Source organism: Ambystoma mexicanum, chromosome 11 (genome assembly GCF_040938575.1).
Source record: "Ambystoma mexicanum isolate Mex_15411 chromosome 11, UKY_AmexF1_1, whole genome shotgun sequence".
Lineage (NCBI taxonomy): Eukaryota > Metazoa > Chordata > Amphibia > Caudata > Ambystomatidae > Ambystoma > Ambystoma mexicanum.
Window position 1 is genome coordinate 1,230,498,273 of NC_090934.1, and position 18,650 is coordinate 1,230,516,922.

Sequence of the window (18,650 nt, forward strand, 5' to 3'; positions counted from 1 at the left end):
TCCCCGGTTTCTCCTTTGCTCAAAACTCACTCTCAGGGATGTAATGGCAATTTCACTCCTTGGATCAGATTCCATCTCAGGGATATGGCACCCAGCCCGCTTTTTGACTCCTCAGTCCGCTTTTTGGCTTCTCAGACCAAGAATATAGCACCCAGCATGTTTCTTGACTTCTCAGTATCAGGGATATAGCACCCAGCTCGCTCCTTGGATCAGACTCCATTTCAGGAATATATCACCCAGCGCACAAAGAAGTCTCTCAGGGATGCAGCACCCATTGCACTCCATGGCTCAAAACTCAATCTCAGGGATGTAGCACCCAGCTCGCTCTTGTGCTCAAAACTCAACCTCGGGCCTGTAGAGCCCAGCTCGCTCCTTGGCTCAAGACTCAGCCTCAGAGATGTAGCACCCAGCTCGCTCACTTGGCTCAAGTCTCATCCTTGGGGATGTAGCGCCCACCTCGCTCTTTAGCTCAAGACTAAGCCTCAGAGATGAAGCAGCCATGCTCACTCCTTGGCTCAAGACTCAGACTGCAGGATATAGTGCACACCACACTGCTTGTTTCAAGACTTAGTCTCAAGGATCTAGCGCCCAGCCCCCTCCTTGGCTCAAAACTCAGCATCAGGGATGTAGCGCCCACCTCGATCTTTGACGCAAGACTCAGCCTCAGGGGTGTAGCACCCAGCTCCTTCCTTGACTTCTCAGATGAGGGCTGTGTCCATCACTGACTTGCGGTTAGTCGAAGGTTGCTTCAGCACTTAATGGGGTGGAGGGCGCTCTTCCAATAAAGCTCTTGTTGAATTATTCCTCCCGAGTGTGTGGCCTCCTTAGTCCCCAGTAAATCTGAAATCATGGAGGAGGCTAGGCTCCCTACGCCGGTGGTGCCCATTCGCAGATAACCTACACCTCCTTGATGAGGGCAGCCATCTTCCTGGGGAAATATAGCAAGTCAGTGAACCCCATTTTGCTTTCTGTGGATCAATAAAGTGCAGAGATTGTTCCTGAGGGCAGTGCAATCATGGCATTTCGGATGTGGGATCTTCCAAACTGTGCGAATGTACCCCACTTCATTCTGTGTAAGGCAGGGCGTAGTTACCGGAAAATGGTGCTCTCCGTACCCTACAAATGTGCCCCTGATGCAATAGGACCTTGGCGTTCAATATCCTGTTCTATTTAGATATTGTAGACTCAAATATTTCAGACCAGCGATAGACATTTCTAAGTAGGCATTGCATCAAAGGCTTGGTTGCTGGCAGAGAGTCTAAGAAGAACAGAGGGAAGGATTTCTGTGTTTTAGAGAAGGGAGCACATATGGCATTGTTTGGAAATCTCCTAACCCGAACTGATCTTGAGCAAGCTGACTCTTACTGTGTATTTTATTTCTTTACATGGGAATTTATTAGGAAGGCTAATGATGTTTTTAAGAGTATTTGGGGAGCTTGCTTGCTAGCGAGGGTGTTCAGCGGGCTGCATTTTTTAACCATGCGTAACAGCTTCCCAAAGGTTCTATCTTTAGAAGAAAGTGCTGACCCCAGAGTACAGGCGGAATTTGTCAATATCTCTTTTACCGTAGTGACTAGTCTGGTCATTGCTTTGTAGGAGCCTGGCAAGGGACCAAGAGCTGAATTTGGAAGGCAGGTCATGTCTTTTGGTACTCCAGCCTGGACACCATCAGTGACCCCACTATGGACTGGAATATGCCCCATCAGAGAAATATCAGCACTTTCTGGATCAGAAAAAGACTTGTCTTTTGAGGTGGACATGGGGAATTCTGCTATGTGTTTGTCTGCATGCAGGGTTTACTCGGCTAGAACTGTCTTACAAGCTTCATTGGCTGTTGCTAGAGGATAGTTCATCTTGTGAATGGTGGATAGCACGGGGGCAATGCACTGGCCTTAGAAGCAAGACCACATAGAGCAACAGAGGTTCAAATCCCGGATCTGCGCTTAGATACCGAACTCGGGTATGGTATTAGGCGCATTATGAAAAAACAGTTAAATAAATAAAAGACATGTTCTCAGGTTGAAGGGGTGGAAAGGGATGAGGGTGGTGGGAGTGAGGGTGTTGTTACCTCCTGGCTCTTGGTTGTAGATTTCACTGAGATTAAGGTGTGGATCATTGTCACACAGCAGAGGTTTGATGAATCAGATTGTTTCCCAAAGATGGCAATTCCAAGTATTTCAAGATGGCAGTTCCAAGTATTTCAAAAAATTGCTTTCCGTAAATTAGCCCAAGATTCTGGTGCACAATATTTATTCGGTTGCTATTACTTTTCATTTCTTTGAAAGTGGTTGATTGAAAAGCCAAGTCTTGAGCTGTTTCCCAAAAGTCAGTTGGTTCACTTCAAGATGGAATGATTTGTGTGGGACGTTCCACAGTTTTGTGGCAAAAGGATCCCCCTTGCAGTTTCCTGTTGAAGTTGGGGACTAGCACTAGTGCATCATTCCTGGACCTACATCCTCTGGAAGGAGTGTAGTGTTGAACCTTACTTCTGAAGGAGGAGGAGCCCCCTCCTTGGTATGAATGATGGGCGATGCAAAAAGTTTTTAAATGAACTCTTTTTTTGATGGGCAGCCAGTGCAGAATACATAATGCTGGTGTAATATGTTCAAATTGCTTAATTCTGAGAAGAAGCCTTGTCACTGCATTTTGAACTCTTTGAGGCTTCCTCATTAGGTAATCTGGGGGTCGGAGTTATAGGTTATTTGCATAGTCTAGTTTGGATATTATTAGAGGAATTATGGGCATGGCCTTGTGGGTGAATGTTAAGCAAGTTAAGATTGGGCGGAGCCTGCACAGCCGTGCGAAACAGCTTCTGGCGATGGCTTTGACCAGTGGATCAAGAGTGAGGGTGTTGTCCATTGTCGTTCCAAGATTCCTTACTATGGTTGTCAGATTTGGGAAGGGTCCCATCTCGTCAGGCCCGGGGATTGTGGTGCAGTTAGAACCCGTAGGAGTATGGAGCATCAGTTCTGTTTTGTTAGGGGTTGAGTTTTAGTCTGTTTGCTGTCATCCATGCGCCCACCTTTGCAAAGCAGTTTTAAATGTCTGCGGTGTTTGGTGATGGGTGGTCCACAAATGTGTTCATTATTTGTGTGTCATCCGTTTAGTTGTACCAGGAAAAAACCCAGTTATTAATGATGTCTCGTAGGGTTGGCATGTAGACATTGAAAAGTAGAGGTGAGTGTGTGGATCCTTAGGGTACTCCACAGGTAAGTGCGCAAGGCCAGGAATTGTAAGTGCCCAAAGTAGGGGGATCTATTCTAACAGTGAGGAAGGACGAGTTCCATTGTAGAGCTGTTTTCTTTAATACCAATATCTTCCAGTCTTTTTAGGATCTCATGACTGATGGATTCAAAAGCGGCTAAGATGTCTAGCAGAATGAGTGCACTCTCTGAGTTTTCACCTTCATTATTTTTAAATGTATGTCAGATGGAGCACGAGGCCGATTACTTGCTCCGATAAGGTCTAAATCCACGCCTCACTCAGGAGATGTTTGTTTTGATGAAATCCCAGACTTGGCGATATATGAATTTCTCCCGACATTTTGCCATGAAAGTGTGTTTGAGATGGGGTGATAGGTGATGTGTCATATGGGTCAGCTCTGGGCTTTTTAAGCAAATGTCTGATGTTTGCATATTTTTACTGAGGTGGAACTCTTACGGTACTGATGGAGTCACTGAGGAGGGATAGGAGGATGGGGGCCAAGTCTGGTGATGTCACTATTGATTTGTAAAGCTTGGGGGGCATGTATCCTCAGGAGATCCTAATGGGTTGGATGAGTCCATGGTAGCTTGTAAGTCCTCTGCGAACAGAAGGCGGAAAGACAACAGAGAGGAGGCAGTGGGAGGTGGGGATGGGATCTCGCTGGTAGCGTGTCGGGGGGAGCATTCATTATTGTCAAGGCGATACTAGATGTCGATGATCTTGTGGTTGAAGTGTGCAGCGATCTGGTCACAGAGCTCTTGTGTCATGGCAGAGGTTGTGTTGCAGGCTGTCGGGTTTTTGAATTCTCTGATGATCTTATACAGTTCCCTTAAGCTGTGATGTGCCGATTCAATGCATTTGGAGTAGTGTGCTTGCTTTGAGTACTTCAGCCCTGCAAAGGTGGAACTGTTTATGGTAGGCGAATTTGCTAGTGTCTAGACTGTGTTTTTATCCAGATTGTCCCAGTTTGCATTTTCCTTTTTTAAGTAATTTAGTGGTTACATATCTTTATATTGAGGTAATGTATAATGAATGCCCATGTATCAAATCTTTTATCTTGAAAACCTTCATAGTGAATGCATTTCTTTTATTTTTTTTGGGGGGAGTGCCCCCAAAAACACCTGTTTCCCACCCCTAAAAAGCCATCTCGACCATTTCCCCCAAAAATGTAACGCTTGGCCCCACCCTAAATACATTCACTATAAAGGTTTTCAAGATAAAAGATTAGATATATGGGAATTCGATATACAGGATTCGGTATAAACACTGTATACCTAATTTAGTCTGGGGATGAACCATTTGGCTCATTTCTTTTTATGGGCGTTTTTGAAAGGCTTCTTAGAGGCAATATAGTCTAATGGGGAAATAATCATGTTGTGAAAGTGGTGGAGTTTTGCATCCAGTGTAGTTATTGATCCATCTGCAGCGACTGTAGATTGTTTTTGGCACCAAGAAACACCTGTGTAAAGGCATGTTATACATACCAATCATATCATATCATTTGGTTGCTTTTAGTCTTTCTAGTAGGGAGAGGATGTTTATTTATTTCCATGGTCTGGCCATGGTTGATTGTTCTTCCGAGGGCCGGCGAGGCCTGGTGTCTCTGTGAATATTTTGAACGGGATAAATAAGTGATCTCCTCAGAGCAGGTGCACTGGGGAGCAGAGGGCGATTACATTTTCATGACAGCGTATGTGGAAAAAGCGGCATGCACATAAACATTGTGGAACAGCTTGCAAAGTGGCTGCTGACTCTGTAACGGATTGGCGCCATGCTTTGGAATTGGACTAATCCCTAAATTCTAATAGGGAACAGTGGGAGAGAAACTGACTGGGGACCTTCCCGACACTTTGTCAAGGATGCTCTTTAAGTTGCTGTGGGAGCCCATTGCTGCAGATGAATTGATATTGATATTTTATTTATATCGCGCTCGTACACAAGTGTTTCAGAGCGCGACCAAGCAAGGGAGGGGAGAACAAAACAATGATCTTACTAGGCCCAGAGACATTGAGAACGCGCAAATGCATGAAGAGGAATCAAGCACAGCCAGCAATGCCTAGAAGACTCAAGACCAGCGTGCCGCAGACCTTAACTATAAGGGGTGCCAAAGGGGCTGGGAACATTGGCTGGGCTACTAGAAATGCCAAGGGTTGACGGCAAAGGAGTCCCCAAAAAAACATAAAAGAACCAGGGATGGCCCAACCAATCCAACACTCTTGTGCCTCGCCAGTAAAGATGGGACCGCTTGGGCACTGAGATGGGTTTGAGCTGGTGGGAGATTTTTCATTGCGAAATCATCCACTTGTCTGCCTGACTTAACAGAGCCCTGGGCAGTCCCTGCCTTTGGACCTTCCCTAGTGGTGAGATTTCGGCACCATGCCAGAGACGTGGTAATTTAATATCAAGTTTTGACTTTTTTTGATTGGCACTGTTCCCATTAGAAACCCTTGATAACTGCAATCCCATTTACTTCATTGAAAGAGTCGAGGATTTTTTTCATGGGATCCTTTTCCCCGTGGGTTATTTTTCCCTGTAATCCTTTTATGGATAGTGAACGTTTAGCTGTCCTTATTTTGTTAGCTTTTCAACTGGTTATACCTTGCATGCCTTTTAAGAGTAACCTTTGAGTTTGGCCCATATTACCAACAGGATGATGGGGGTGATAACATCGGGGGGAGGGTGGGGTGTTGGTTTCCTTCATCAAGAACTTTTACCCCCAAAATTGGCATTTTATTGCACTGCAATGCATGTGGTTGAAATCAGAGTGGTAAGTGGTGGAGTCTGTAGTGAGGTTAAGGATTTGGACAACACCAAGAAAGAGGGCCTGGGCTGGATACAGCCGAACGGTAAACTTGCAGCCCACTGGTTGTGTCTTCTTATGGGAGTCTGCTAGAAATCATGTATCATTATCCTTGTTTTAGGGTTTATGTGTAGAGTGAACCTGGAGTCACGGAGAAACAAGGACATTTACACACCAGAAGGGAGATTGCAATCATAGTGACATCATGTGAGGGCGAAGGACGTATCGTTGCTGCTTTGAACTTGGAGGGTTGGTGTTTGGATTGTTGTCAAAGAGGAGAGTATCCACGAGTCGTTGAGTAGTAAGTGGAGGTTTGGGATTAGTGAAGTACAGTGGGTGAACAGAAGGAATTGCCAGGCTTCTGCAAAGCAACAGCTGCTGTTGATTCACTGCCATCACCCCTTTCCACAAAGGTTGAGGGCACCATTGTGTCTCAAAATGAGAATGGAGATTTGTATATGCACTCAGATATCATGTGTATGCTGTCACATGATTCACTTGTCAAGCACTGCTTTAGTGGTCACCACTTTCCAGCTACATGCATTCTGGCTCTTGTAGTATCCTAAAAGAAGAGGAGTAGAACAGGCTTTTAATGACATCTAAATTATTCCCAATAACCTGCTGGAGTGTTTGTTCCTCTTGTTCAACAGCCTGAGTGGCCGCACTCCTACCGTATTTGGTTGAAGTCTTTGCCTGGCCTCTGCCGAGCCTCACGAGAGGATGTCTTCTTTTTTCATCGGGGAAGGGGCTTCTGCACCCTGGGAGTCCTGGGCTAGAGGACAGCAGGCTACCGCCCACTGCCCTCGAGTTGTTTTATCTGTGGCTGGGTGAGAGGCAGAGCGCATCTGGTTGTTTCCCAAGATGTTGTCCTACTGCTGTCTGCCCGGTTATCGAAAAATTTGAAGATCGCCTCTTCTCAGCCGCTGTTGATGATATGACGATTAAAAAAAAACTCGAGGTGCAGGAGGTGGGCCTTGTCTACAGTATCAAAGGTCGGTTAGCTGGGCAACATGATGAGAATGGATAGCAACCCTCATCTGCTAGTGTCTAGAAGGCATCCCAGGCCGACACCAGTGCCATCTTGATCCTGCATCTCTGGCAAAAGTCAGATTGGAAGGTCTCTGTAAAGCTTTGAGCATCAACTAACCTTTCAGTCTGTATCACAACCACTCTGGCAATGCCATGGAAGGCCAACCGTGGCTCTAATTTTTCTACAAAATCGGTGAGAACCACATTCTCGAAGACGATGGGTGTTATCTCAGTCACATTTGAGGGATGGCATTCGGGTAAACACTACTATTTACATTTCTTTTACGAAGAAGCTACGTATGGCATCTCCTGGCACTACTGAGGTCTGTAAATAGCTTAGGAAACCCAATATACTTTTTCAAGGGAAAGGAGAAAAGTAAAATTCATTGCCTTCAAGAGAGGAACAATAGCCCTCAGACACCAACTGAATTTGTGTAGAGCTATCTGCCACAACCAGCCTGTTAGCTGTATCAATTGGCTTGTCGTTGTCCTCAACCAAAAAATTACCCTGGTAGTGCAGTGCCCTGGTAGTACTTGACCCTGGCATTGCCCAGTAGGGCAAGCCCAGAATCCTCACCAACCTGTTGTTTTTCTAAAAGTGGGCACGTGGGGACGTCTGATGCCTGTGTACTCCATCACTGCCCCCCAGAAGCAGGTTATATATTCTGTGTGCTGATCCAAATACAACTTGAGTGATGCATCGGCAGACCCTGTTAATCCAGCGCCAAACACATGCTCTCTAGGCAGAAAGGGTAGATGCTGGAGATCAAAGTACAACTGTCAGAGACTTTGAAAGGTTATACACCAGATTGAACAGTTTTAGAATTTAATATGTGGAAGTGGCTGGTTAGTTTCCTTAGTCATGGGATTTTTCATAGCGTGGACCTCATAACTTGGGCTTTACGGGGTGAAGTATCAGTGAAGAACAATGATGCAGGCTTATACTCAATTGGGCCTGCATTGCCACAAATGACAAGGGGACGTTCAACAATTTTGTGAAGTCGAAGGGGGGCAGGGGTTCTCTAAAAAAAATAATTTAAAACATTTGATTTCAGGAATTTTTAGAAATGTGAAAGTTCCAGCTTGCTGCATGGTGGGGGAACACAGCTGTTATCCCCAGAGGGGCACCCAAATAAAAAACTGATCTCCACTGTTACATGGATTATAATGAAAATTTCATGAGCCAGAGTTGCAAATGGCTCCTCTGTATTAGGCGCCACACCGTGAACAGGAGCTGCCTCTGGAGAAGGAGGGGTTAATAAATAGCGTGCCAGAGGCGTTGCTTGAGGGATTTGGGCGGGGTTTGTCCCGGGGTCTTTAGTTGTCACCCCAGATAGAAGCTCAGTGTCTACAGCCAAAAGGCTAGCTAGTCCCCAGTCCTGACAACCTGGACATTAGCGTAGCCCTGGATCTTTTCTAGAACTAGCAACACCCCTGTAGCCTGCCAAACATCTATCCTAACTTCCATATAAGATACAAACTGTAACCTTTTGCCCATTTTATAAGACCCATTATGTTTAACTGTTTTCTAGTCCTAATGTTCACTTATACACATTCCCAAGAGTTTTCTTGTAAATATGTTTGTATATATCACTGATTGGCCTGGTGAGTCAACAGGAGCTCCTGGTGGCTGCTGGTTTCAAGCTAAGCAGGCTCTTCTGTGCTACAAACGGGAGCTAGATTGCTTCCAGCCAATGTGATCCCTGCGTTAAATCAAATTCAACAGAGATTTTCTGGAGTATATGGGATCCCGAGCCTGTTTATGGCGAAGTGGGACATATAGGCTAACATCTCCCCGCCTTTCCCTAGAAATGTAGAGGCAAAGAGTAATCCCTGCCTTGAGGTGAATATTCTGCTTTTCCGATCTTCTTGCTTGCAGTTCCCTTGCGTTCCTACACCGGCTCAGTGTAGAAAAGTATATATTATCGGTGGTGAGCAATGTGGACGCTCACATGCATCCCACCTTGAAATGACTGATGATATATCACATTGAATATATGTTTGGAAAGTTTACCACAGTGTAAAATGTTACTCAAAATAAACATTTCTAGAGATTGTTTAGGAAGGAACCCCTCACCTTCATAACAGAGACGCCCAGGTGTACCTGAAGACAGCCATCAGACCACTGCAGAAGCTTCTTAAGATTGTGGTGTGCCTGGATATCTCTACACTGGTTGCCAGAAGAAGCCAGTATCAATAGGGCAGTTCTGTGTACTGTTCCCAAAGCCTACTGGGCAAATGTCCAAGATGCCTGCAGAAAATTGCACCACTGCTTTACAAGCTAGAAAGAGATGATAGCAAGTGCACATGAAGTCCTCCAAACAAACTATGAAGGCCTGAGCATGAAAGCGCAGTATCCTAGTAGTCCAGAGTTGTCAAGTTTCTCCATGATATGATGATATGATAGGTTATTTATAACACGCTTAATACCCAGAGGTTCGTATGCACGGGCGTTGGGATCGAACCTGTAGTGCTCCGTGTCGTCTTGCTTCCAAGGCGAGCTTGTGGCCCCTGAGCTATCCTCCCATGCCACGAGCGAGTCAACTAGTCCTGTATTTTTATTGGAATCTGGGAATTGTAGTCCTAATTACAAAATGGGAAAGACAAAACTAGAATTTTCAAAATTCCAAGAAACGAACAGGACTGCATGTCTTTCCTCAAGGCCATTTCAAAGCTCTAAAGACCATGGACCAAACCTAACCTCGAGAACACTGTTGTGCCGATCTTAAGGGCTGAACCTAGTTAAGATTCAGAAAATGACTGCAGGCTGAACGATCTAAAATGTCTTTCACCGGAGATCGCCCACGCCATCTAATTAGAAAGAATTGTGTTGATTAGCCACACAGGATAACTTTGAGAGTATCCAATGTACAAACCACACCGATCATGCTTCCGCCAGCACACCTCCCAAGTACCATACACGCCCTATGGGCCAGCCAAAATTCACACAAACACACACCCAACAAAAGTAACACTTGCATACAACAAACAATCCCAGGCACTGGACCTAACCCATACGGATACAACAAGCCAATGCGTACAAACTCAACCTTAAATACCAGCCACCTACACAAAAACACACACCCAGCATAACAGACATTCACATACAACAAACAACCCAGGCATTGGGCCTCACCCTTATGGATAGAACATGCCAGTGCACACAATTGACCCATCTGCAACCCAACACACAGAGACGCCAATTTCTCCTGGTTCTGGACCTATCCTTTCACTCTACCCTCACTAACCCACCCCGTCCACTTGCTTGCAGAGGCACGTGAGCACCTGGAGACCGCCTCTGTGCACTGTATAAGTCAATATTATGTAACACAACTAATGCATGCCATTAAGGTGCTGCTTCTCAGCTTCTGATTGGATTCTAATTGCTGGCAAATACGCTAGTATCGACCCTCAGCAAACTGATTCCCACCCACCCCAGCTCCTGTCATACTCTGGAGCTTCAACCCCCCTCACCCCATCATCCTAACATAATTCCCCCAAAATAACAGAAAAACTTTTAACAAAAAACCTACCATTATTGCCAATCGGCGCCCAATCTACCTCTGATCCTTGCCACCCAACTATTCCAAAAAAGGCTACCTTCTCTTCCCCAGACTGCGTATATTTTTATTCAGGCAAGACTATAGAGCTCTATGGCAACTGTAACCATGGGCGCTGCCTCCATTAGGGCAAAGGAGGCAACTGCCACCATTGCTCTTGTGCAAAAAGGGCAGGAATGTAATTTTGCCCTCCCCCCCCCTCACCCCGTCCCCGTGCGGAGATCCAGAAATTGTTGGTGAGGAATCCCTTGCAGGCTCCACAATGAAGAGGCCATTTTGAAATCGTACGTGAGACTTTATTTTCCAAGCTGCTACCTCTGCAACATCCATCAGGAAAGCTCAGCTCTGCAAGTGTTAGAAAGTGTGCCAGCCACTCTTGCAGCAGGGCACCTGGTTGGCAAATCCTGTCTATGTTACACACTTTCTTTCCAGGAATGCACCTCTAATGTGCAGCATTTTAATTAACGGCTGCAAAAGCCACTGAACACTGTGAGAGTTGCCCTTTCATCTAATAATGCTGGGGTGTGTTACGTGTTAACGTGCACTGTTTCATGCGCACATGTTTAGCACATTACCCGTAAAGAAGTGCATGCCTTTGTCAAGCAGATCAGTTCATCGCAACGGCACATCTAAATCTTGAACTTAGAAGGACATATGGGACAGTTTATAGAAATCGCAGGTTGTCCAATGTCAGGTGAGAAAAAAATCAACCATTCCTGGCTATTAGGCTGTTACGTTGTCGTCTAGTACTTGCAATCAGGCATATGTGTTAGGAATGGAAAATGGCATGCACTAATTTTGCCAGTATTTACATAAAAAATCTTTAGAGCTATTTTCCAGGGGCAGGCCCACCTCACCCTCATGGGCAATGGGGCACCGACCGGCCACCCATTATGGAGGAGCCAAGGCAGCCCACTGTAAACATCGAGCACGTTGTCAGCTGTGGAATGCACTTGGGCGAGCTTTAAATGCGCAGGGAAATGTGGCTTCCCTTTGAAAGTCAGTATATCAGCCCAGCTGCACATTATGAATGGCCCATGCAAGGTCGGGGGTGTTTTGCTTCTCCAGTCTTGCAAGGCCCATTGAGGATGCCGGATGGCTGCAGGGCCAAATGTATGCAGGGGGTGCTCTTGAACCACCCCACACATTTAGAGCAAGTGGGGCATTGAGGAAATCAGGAGGGTAACTGTTGGAGCTACAAGAACCTTTTAAAACACATGAGGGTAGAGACCACAATCGACCGCCCTAATCTGCCGTCACTATCATACCTGACCCACTTTTAAAGTTGCAACTTTTACTGGAAATGGAAAACATCAGCTGCCCATTTTGAAATTCCAAGGTCTAGGATAAATAAAACCAGAAATGCATGCATGTGCAATCAGTGCCCGTTGAAGATGCCAGTCCCTGAGGAAGCCACCAATTTCACCAGAGGATGATGCCTTTCAGTGCTACTGAAAAAATGTAGGCAGAGATGTGATGACCAATATAAAAGAAACATTGAATCATTTGCAAATAATTGGTGATCGGGCATACACCCATATATGCCAATACTATACACCGTTCCATTCTGAAGAAATTAGCTAAGTCTTGGTTTTAACTTTCAATTCTGGGGCTTGTAGTCCTGAATTTTCCCCATTATAAACCAAGGAATAAAGGTCCAAGAATGCAAAGTCAAACTCCGGCCTTGACCAATGTCTCCCAAATGCACTGGATAATGTTGGCATGTATCATACACCATCTTGGCACCTAGTGAAGATTAGCAAGATTAACCCGTTCAAGTGAGAGTGGTCTACAAAAATAATCATCCATCTCTTGATTCTAACTCTACAGCTGTTCTCATTCTAAATGATCTCTCCTCTGCATACTCCATCCTCATAAAAGGGTTCCACAATACCCTAGGCAGCTTGGAGCGGGCACTGGACTGGCTGACCTCCTTCCTGAATGACCATCCTTCCCAGGTTATTCTATGCCTCTTCCCTCCCTCTATCTCCACCCTTTCTCCATTGCTCTTTAATATTTATCTTACTGCGCTTGCACACCAAATGTCCACCTTCTCCCCCAACTTCCAGTGTTATGCAGATGACACACAACTATTCTTCAAACTACTCTCTGATCCTCCTCTTACTTCCTCCATCATTCCTGAATGCCTATCTGCCACCTGCTCCTGGTGTGCCTCCAATGATCTCTGCCTCAATGCCAGCAAGACTGAGATCCTTCCCATTAGGACTCCTGCTCCCTCTTTCTTCCCCTCACTCTGGCCACCCTCCATGGGCTTTCCACCCTTCTCCTTCATCTGAAGCCAGAAACCTTGGAGTCACCTTCGCCGCCTCCTTCCTGCCTCACATTCAAGACCTTGCCAAGAAGGCCCACATTCAGCTCCACCTCCTCAAGGGTATTCTTCCTTTTCCCACTTTCCCCCAGAAGCTCAATGTCTCTAGAGCTCTGGTTCTCTCTAGGCTAGACTATTGCAATAGCCTCTTCCTTAATCTACCCTCTTCTTCTCTATAACCCCTCCAGCTAATCCAATATAGGGCTGCAAGACTTATCCTTGGCCTCAAGCCCAGTGACCACATCTCTCCAGCCCTAAAATCATTCCAATGGCTCCCAGTAGCTGCAAGGATCAAATTCAAATCACTCTGCATCATCCATAAGGTTGTCTGGGGCCGGGGACCATGCTATCTGCAACTCGCTCTAACCAAATACCCTCCCTCCAGATCTTTACGTTCCTCTGGCACCAACTCTCTATGTGGCAAGCGCTTTGCTAAACATTGAGCTTGTAGCCGATCTCTTTCCTTGGCTAGCTCCCTCCTATGGAACAGCCTCCCCTTTCCTCTTCGTCTTGAGCCAGATCTCCTCAAATTCCGAAAGGCTCCTCAAGACCTTCCTTTTCACCTCCTCCTTCCCTCCCTACCTCATCTGCTAAACCCCACAGTTGCTGAGATTGGTGGTTAGGGCCCTATGTGGCATCCCGTGCCCTGGCCTCCCACACCCAATCACCTTCAGCCTCTGTGTGCTCTCAGCACTTGCCTAGGCACCCATTGGCCTGTGCTATCACAGGCTTGCACTTATTTATTCTCAGTTGACCACTCTTAACAAGTCACATAACAGCTGCTTACTCCCTAGCACTTCCCTCAGTGGTACTCCTAGTACTTACCCTCCCACCCCCTCTATCCCTTCTCTCTCTCTCTCTCTCTTCACTTGCACGTTCTGAATGCTCACAAGGCCCAGTAGGTCCACTTCTATCTTTCATTGTTATATTTGCATTTCATTCCCATGTTCCCTCCCTGTTGCCCTGTGGGCGCTTGGAAACACAATTTACTTGATGTACACGCGCCTTACAAATGCACAATAAATAAAATAAATAAAGATTTCCATTGCAAGACTCTTTAATCATTTGTAGATACTGCATTCAGTCCATGACAGTGCCAGAGTGCATGGGGCAGCCTGGATACTGTTTAGCAGTCCAGGCACCAGTCCTGCTGAGGTTAGGTTCCACCTCACCGCGTCGCCGCTCTATATTCACTGATAGATGGCGTTCAGAACGCATCACCGAGCTTGCTCCTCCCCCCCTGATTAATGCTCGGCACGACTGTTGCGTTAATAATATGGTAGCAAATATGGGAACCGCTGGTGGACTTACTGGAAAACCTGCAATGCAGATGCTCCGTTTTTTTCATCTGAAGCAGCTTAGCAGGAAAAGCTGTGGCACAGGTGACATGCACTTCAGCCTTTGGTTTAAAGTGGGCATGCAGAAGGTGGGTCTTCACGTTGTGCACACTTCCCATGAACACAGGCAGGCAGATTTTTGCAAATTTTGTTACATTTCCTTGTTTTACATCATAAAGCACATGGCAGCACCTTATCATTGTTTGCTGTGTAATACGGACTATTGTTTGCTGTGTAATATGGGCCACAGAAGTAGGTAAGAGTATGAAGACCTTCACAAAATTGTACAGGGTATGACTAGCAACGTTTTTGTTTGCAAAAGTTATTGCTGAATCTGTCTTTTGCCCAAAGAATCTGTTAGTGTAGTTTCCAAACAGTAATGCTGTACAAATACTTTCCGCTTAAACTTTGTACAGAATTTGCAGTAGGTTTTATATAGCGCCAACAGAGTTAGGAAGCAGCAGAGCGCTGCACGACAAGGGGATACAGGAGCAGATGCAATAATGTAGATATAGCACGAAAGATAGAATATGAAAGGAAGAGTAAGTCTAATAAGACACAGCACCCATGCTCTGCCGCACCACGTCATCATGTCTCTGCTCCTGAATCCTCCTTTGCCTGCTTTGATCAAGTTACCCCAATAGACTTCATCAAAACTGCTGGGGAAATGAGGGTCCCACCTGAGCAGCTCCATCCCTGCACAGAAAAGAGTATCAAAGATGACGTTGAGGCTATGGTACACAGTTTGGCAGAAGTGGTTAATACCCCTCTCAGCTTGAAGTAGGCTGGCATTGTTGCCCTCCTGAAAAAGCCATCAGCTACCCCAGCTGTCTTGGCAAACTCCAGATCAAAAGCTAACCCCACACTCTTAGGGAAAATTCCTAAAAAAAGTCTACCCTCCAGCTGCTGGACTACATAGAGGCTAATCGCATTCTACATGGTCACCGATCTTCTGACCATTCAGATGTAATGAATCTGTGTTCCTTTTAATCAAGGATGAATTATTGCACTCTCTGGAGAAAGGTTCCGCTGCCATCCTCATATTCCTGGAAACTCTCGTCTGCCTTCCCTACTGTTATCCCCTCTGTCCACCTCAACTGCCTCAGGGACTTGTTGGCTTCAACTATCCTGCTCTGAAACGGATTGCAACACTCCGAAAGAGCAGAGACTTACAAGCGTGGTTGGGCTCCTTACTCTGCAAGTGTGCTGTCTTAAGCGGTGGTGTTCTCACCTGGGCTCTTTAATGTCTTTAAAGTTTATCCCAAATTGCTTGCTGACCTGATCTCTCCTTAATCGGCTGCATTCTAGACTTATACAGATGATATTCAGATTGTCTTCCATTTGGGCAACCCTTCTCAAGATGCTGCTGCCCTCCTAAGTTTGTCTAACTGGCATACATGATTGGATGACTGGAAATTGCTTATTCCTCAATACATGAAAAAGAGAAATCGGATAATTTCGGCTGTCCCATTATTCCATTCCTACCTTTCACTTCACGATTACCATGGGCGCTGCTCCAGCCCAAAAACCTAGGTATCACCTTTGATGTCCTGCTCTTCCTCCACTGCCTCAAATCCAAGATGTTGCTAAGAAATCTCATGACCACTTCCACATGTTGAAACGTATCCTTCCTTTCCTGAACATGTATCGTAAAAAGGAGTCCTCAAGCATATCTACTATTGCAACAGCTTATACATAGGCCTTTCAAGAAATCGGACTTATCTGTTGTAAGTCATCCAACATAAGGTTGTTAGGTCAATCCTATATCCGAAACCTAGAGACTACATTATGCTTGCTCTCGATTCTCTCCATTGACTCCCCCTGGACCAACGGACATCTTTTAAAACACTATACTTCATCCATCGTGCTCACTGTGAGGCTGTTCCAGGCCTTCTCCAACACAAAATAATCAAGTACTGTCCTGCCAGGCTCTCAAGGGCTTCCACTTCCTTAGGCTGGCATACGCTTCAAAAAGGAAAATTGGTGGTCGGCTGTTGGATGTTGCTGGTGTAGCCTTATGGAACAACCTTCCTGTTTCCTTGAGATCTCATGACAATCACCCCTTCATCAGGATAAGACTGAAGACGCTCCTGTTTTATCCTTGCATTTGGCAATTCCTGGCTTAGGCCCTTTCACATAGGGAAGATACCGTAGATCTGGGTCACCATCCTACCCACATACAGTGTGGCTAATATATTTGTTGCACCTACTGTTACCTGTACACATATCTTCTCCCTGGATAGTGCCCAGAAGACTCTTCTGGCATCTCTTCTGCCTGGGATAGTGCCCAGAAGCCTCTTCTGGTATCTCTTCTTCCTGCAATAGTGTCCAGGCCACTCTTCTGGCTTCTCTTCTTCCTGGGATAGTGTCCAGGCCACTCTTCTGACTTATCTTCTCTGTGGGATAGTGTCCAGGCCACTCTTCTGGCTCGTCGTCTCCCTGGGATAGTGCCCAAGCCACTCTTCCAGCTTGTGTCTCCAATTACCTGGACAGGGCCTCAGCTTTTCCTCTTTATGACTTTTGCTTTGCTGGAGCATCAGCAATTCCTTCCTGTGTCCTTTCGTTGGCCCTAAGTGCTTCTACCTTTTCTCTTTACACTCTCTCTTTGTCTTGGGGTTCAGCCTGTTCTCTCTCCTCCTTCTCTTTGGCCACAATCTCTGCTTTCGCTTTTACTGCCTTTTCACAGACCACAGTTTTTGCCCGTTTGTAATCTATAGCCTCTGCCTCCTTCCTCCTTCTTATCCTCCTCTACCTTTCCACGGGCCACAGCCTTAGGGCCTCATCACACAGTAGGCAGAGAACCATGTCGCAATTAGCGCCATGTTCATGCCGGTAAAATACCGGCACCGCCTTCGTGGAAAGGGGAATTACCGCCCCATTCCAAGGTTGGCGGGGCGGTAATTCCCCCTTCCACCATTGCCCTTCTCCATTCCCATTTTTGCCCCATAGGGCATAATGGGAAAGGGGAAGGTGCTAATGACGGCACTGCAAATTGCGGTACCATAATTAGCTCCCTGGGTCCCTTTGCGGGTTGGTTATTAACGCCTGCGAAAAGCAGGTGTAAAATTCCCCAACCCGCAAAGGGACCTCGTAGTAAGGCGGTAAGGATTTACCGGTACCGGTAAAATACCGGTACCGATAAACCCTTACCGCCTACCGTGTAATAAGGCCCTTAGTCTTTCTTCACTTGGTATAAGGTACCCTTCGCACCTTCTTCTCCTCTTTAAGTAACTCTCCCTACTCAGGCGAACCAGATAAGCTTTCACACACAGCAACCTCACTATATTCTGCTATACAGAAGTTAAACGTCAGGCGCTGCCCAATCATTCAAGACCCTGGGGTGCTCATAAGTTTGGTTTTTGTAGGGCAAAGAGGGGACAGAGACGGTCTCTAACTGTCCCTAACTAGACTGGAAGGTTTCCTTAGTCTGTGCTGATGAGCCACCTATCGGATTCAGGTAGATCTCACCTTGTTAGCGCTTGACATGTTGTTGTACGATTTTTTAGAAAGTGTATTTTTGTAGCAGACAGTGTGTTAAGTCGATATATTTCATCATATTCTTATCACACCGAATGCACAGTTCAGTGCAAAAAGCACAAAGCAAAGACAGGAACTGAACTCTGTGCGATAAGAATATGGTACCCTTATCCCGATGAAAGATATCGACATAAAACACAGCTGCTTCCTCCTTACTGCTCTGATGGTCCCATCCCCAGTCCTGGCCTTTTTATCAGAAATGTCCCAGGGCCTCATTACATAGGGCTTAGACTGAATAGCTTCTCCTCGTAGTTTTGGATATGGAACTGGAGCCTTCAAGTAGGTCAGCCGCCATTTTGGATTTATTTCCTGTTTCGAGCTGCAAGCTCTTTTGTTTCTGCTTTTGTCTTACCCCTGTACACTTCATGGAGTCCACTCTTGTTTAGAGCTTGAAAACCCATGTCTGCTGCCCTTCATGTTGTGTGGATGTTTCTTCCATACATTTCCATGGATATGTCTTGGCTGTTGAAGACGCTCCTTCTGCTGTGGTTGTAGCTATTGGGAAAATATGATTTTCCATTTCATCAAGCCTCTTTGTAGTGTGGGAAAGGAGCAGAGTCCTCTCGCTGTGTCTGATTGTGGGACAGGGAAGTGTTGCACTTCTACCTGTCATCATGGGTGTTAAATGGGAGAGGGTTGCAGATCTTCCATAAAAGTCTTCTTCAGGAAGGGGAAAGTGCTCCCTAGGGCTGATTATGGTTTCCCCATAGTCATAGTTACCTAAACTGAAGAGGTAATTTGTATAACAGCGTGTCAGGATGGATAGCTCAGAGGTCTTAGAAGCAATCAGCTGAAAGACAGGGACTTTCTCCCACTTATGTTTCCCTGTCCTCAGGATAATCTGCCAAAAGATC

The 18,650-nt window shown here is 45.9% G+C and overlaps 1 protein-coding gene across 2 annotated transcripts in view; it reads left to right on the forward strand.

Annotated features, from left to right (window-relative positions):
• The window catches only part of INSYN1 (inhibitory synaptic factor 1), a 350,778-nt gene that overhangs the window by 36,640 nt on the left and 295,488 nt on the right, over positions 1–18,650 (forward strand). The window lies entirely within an intron of this gene.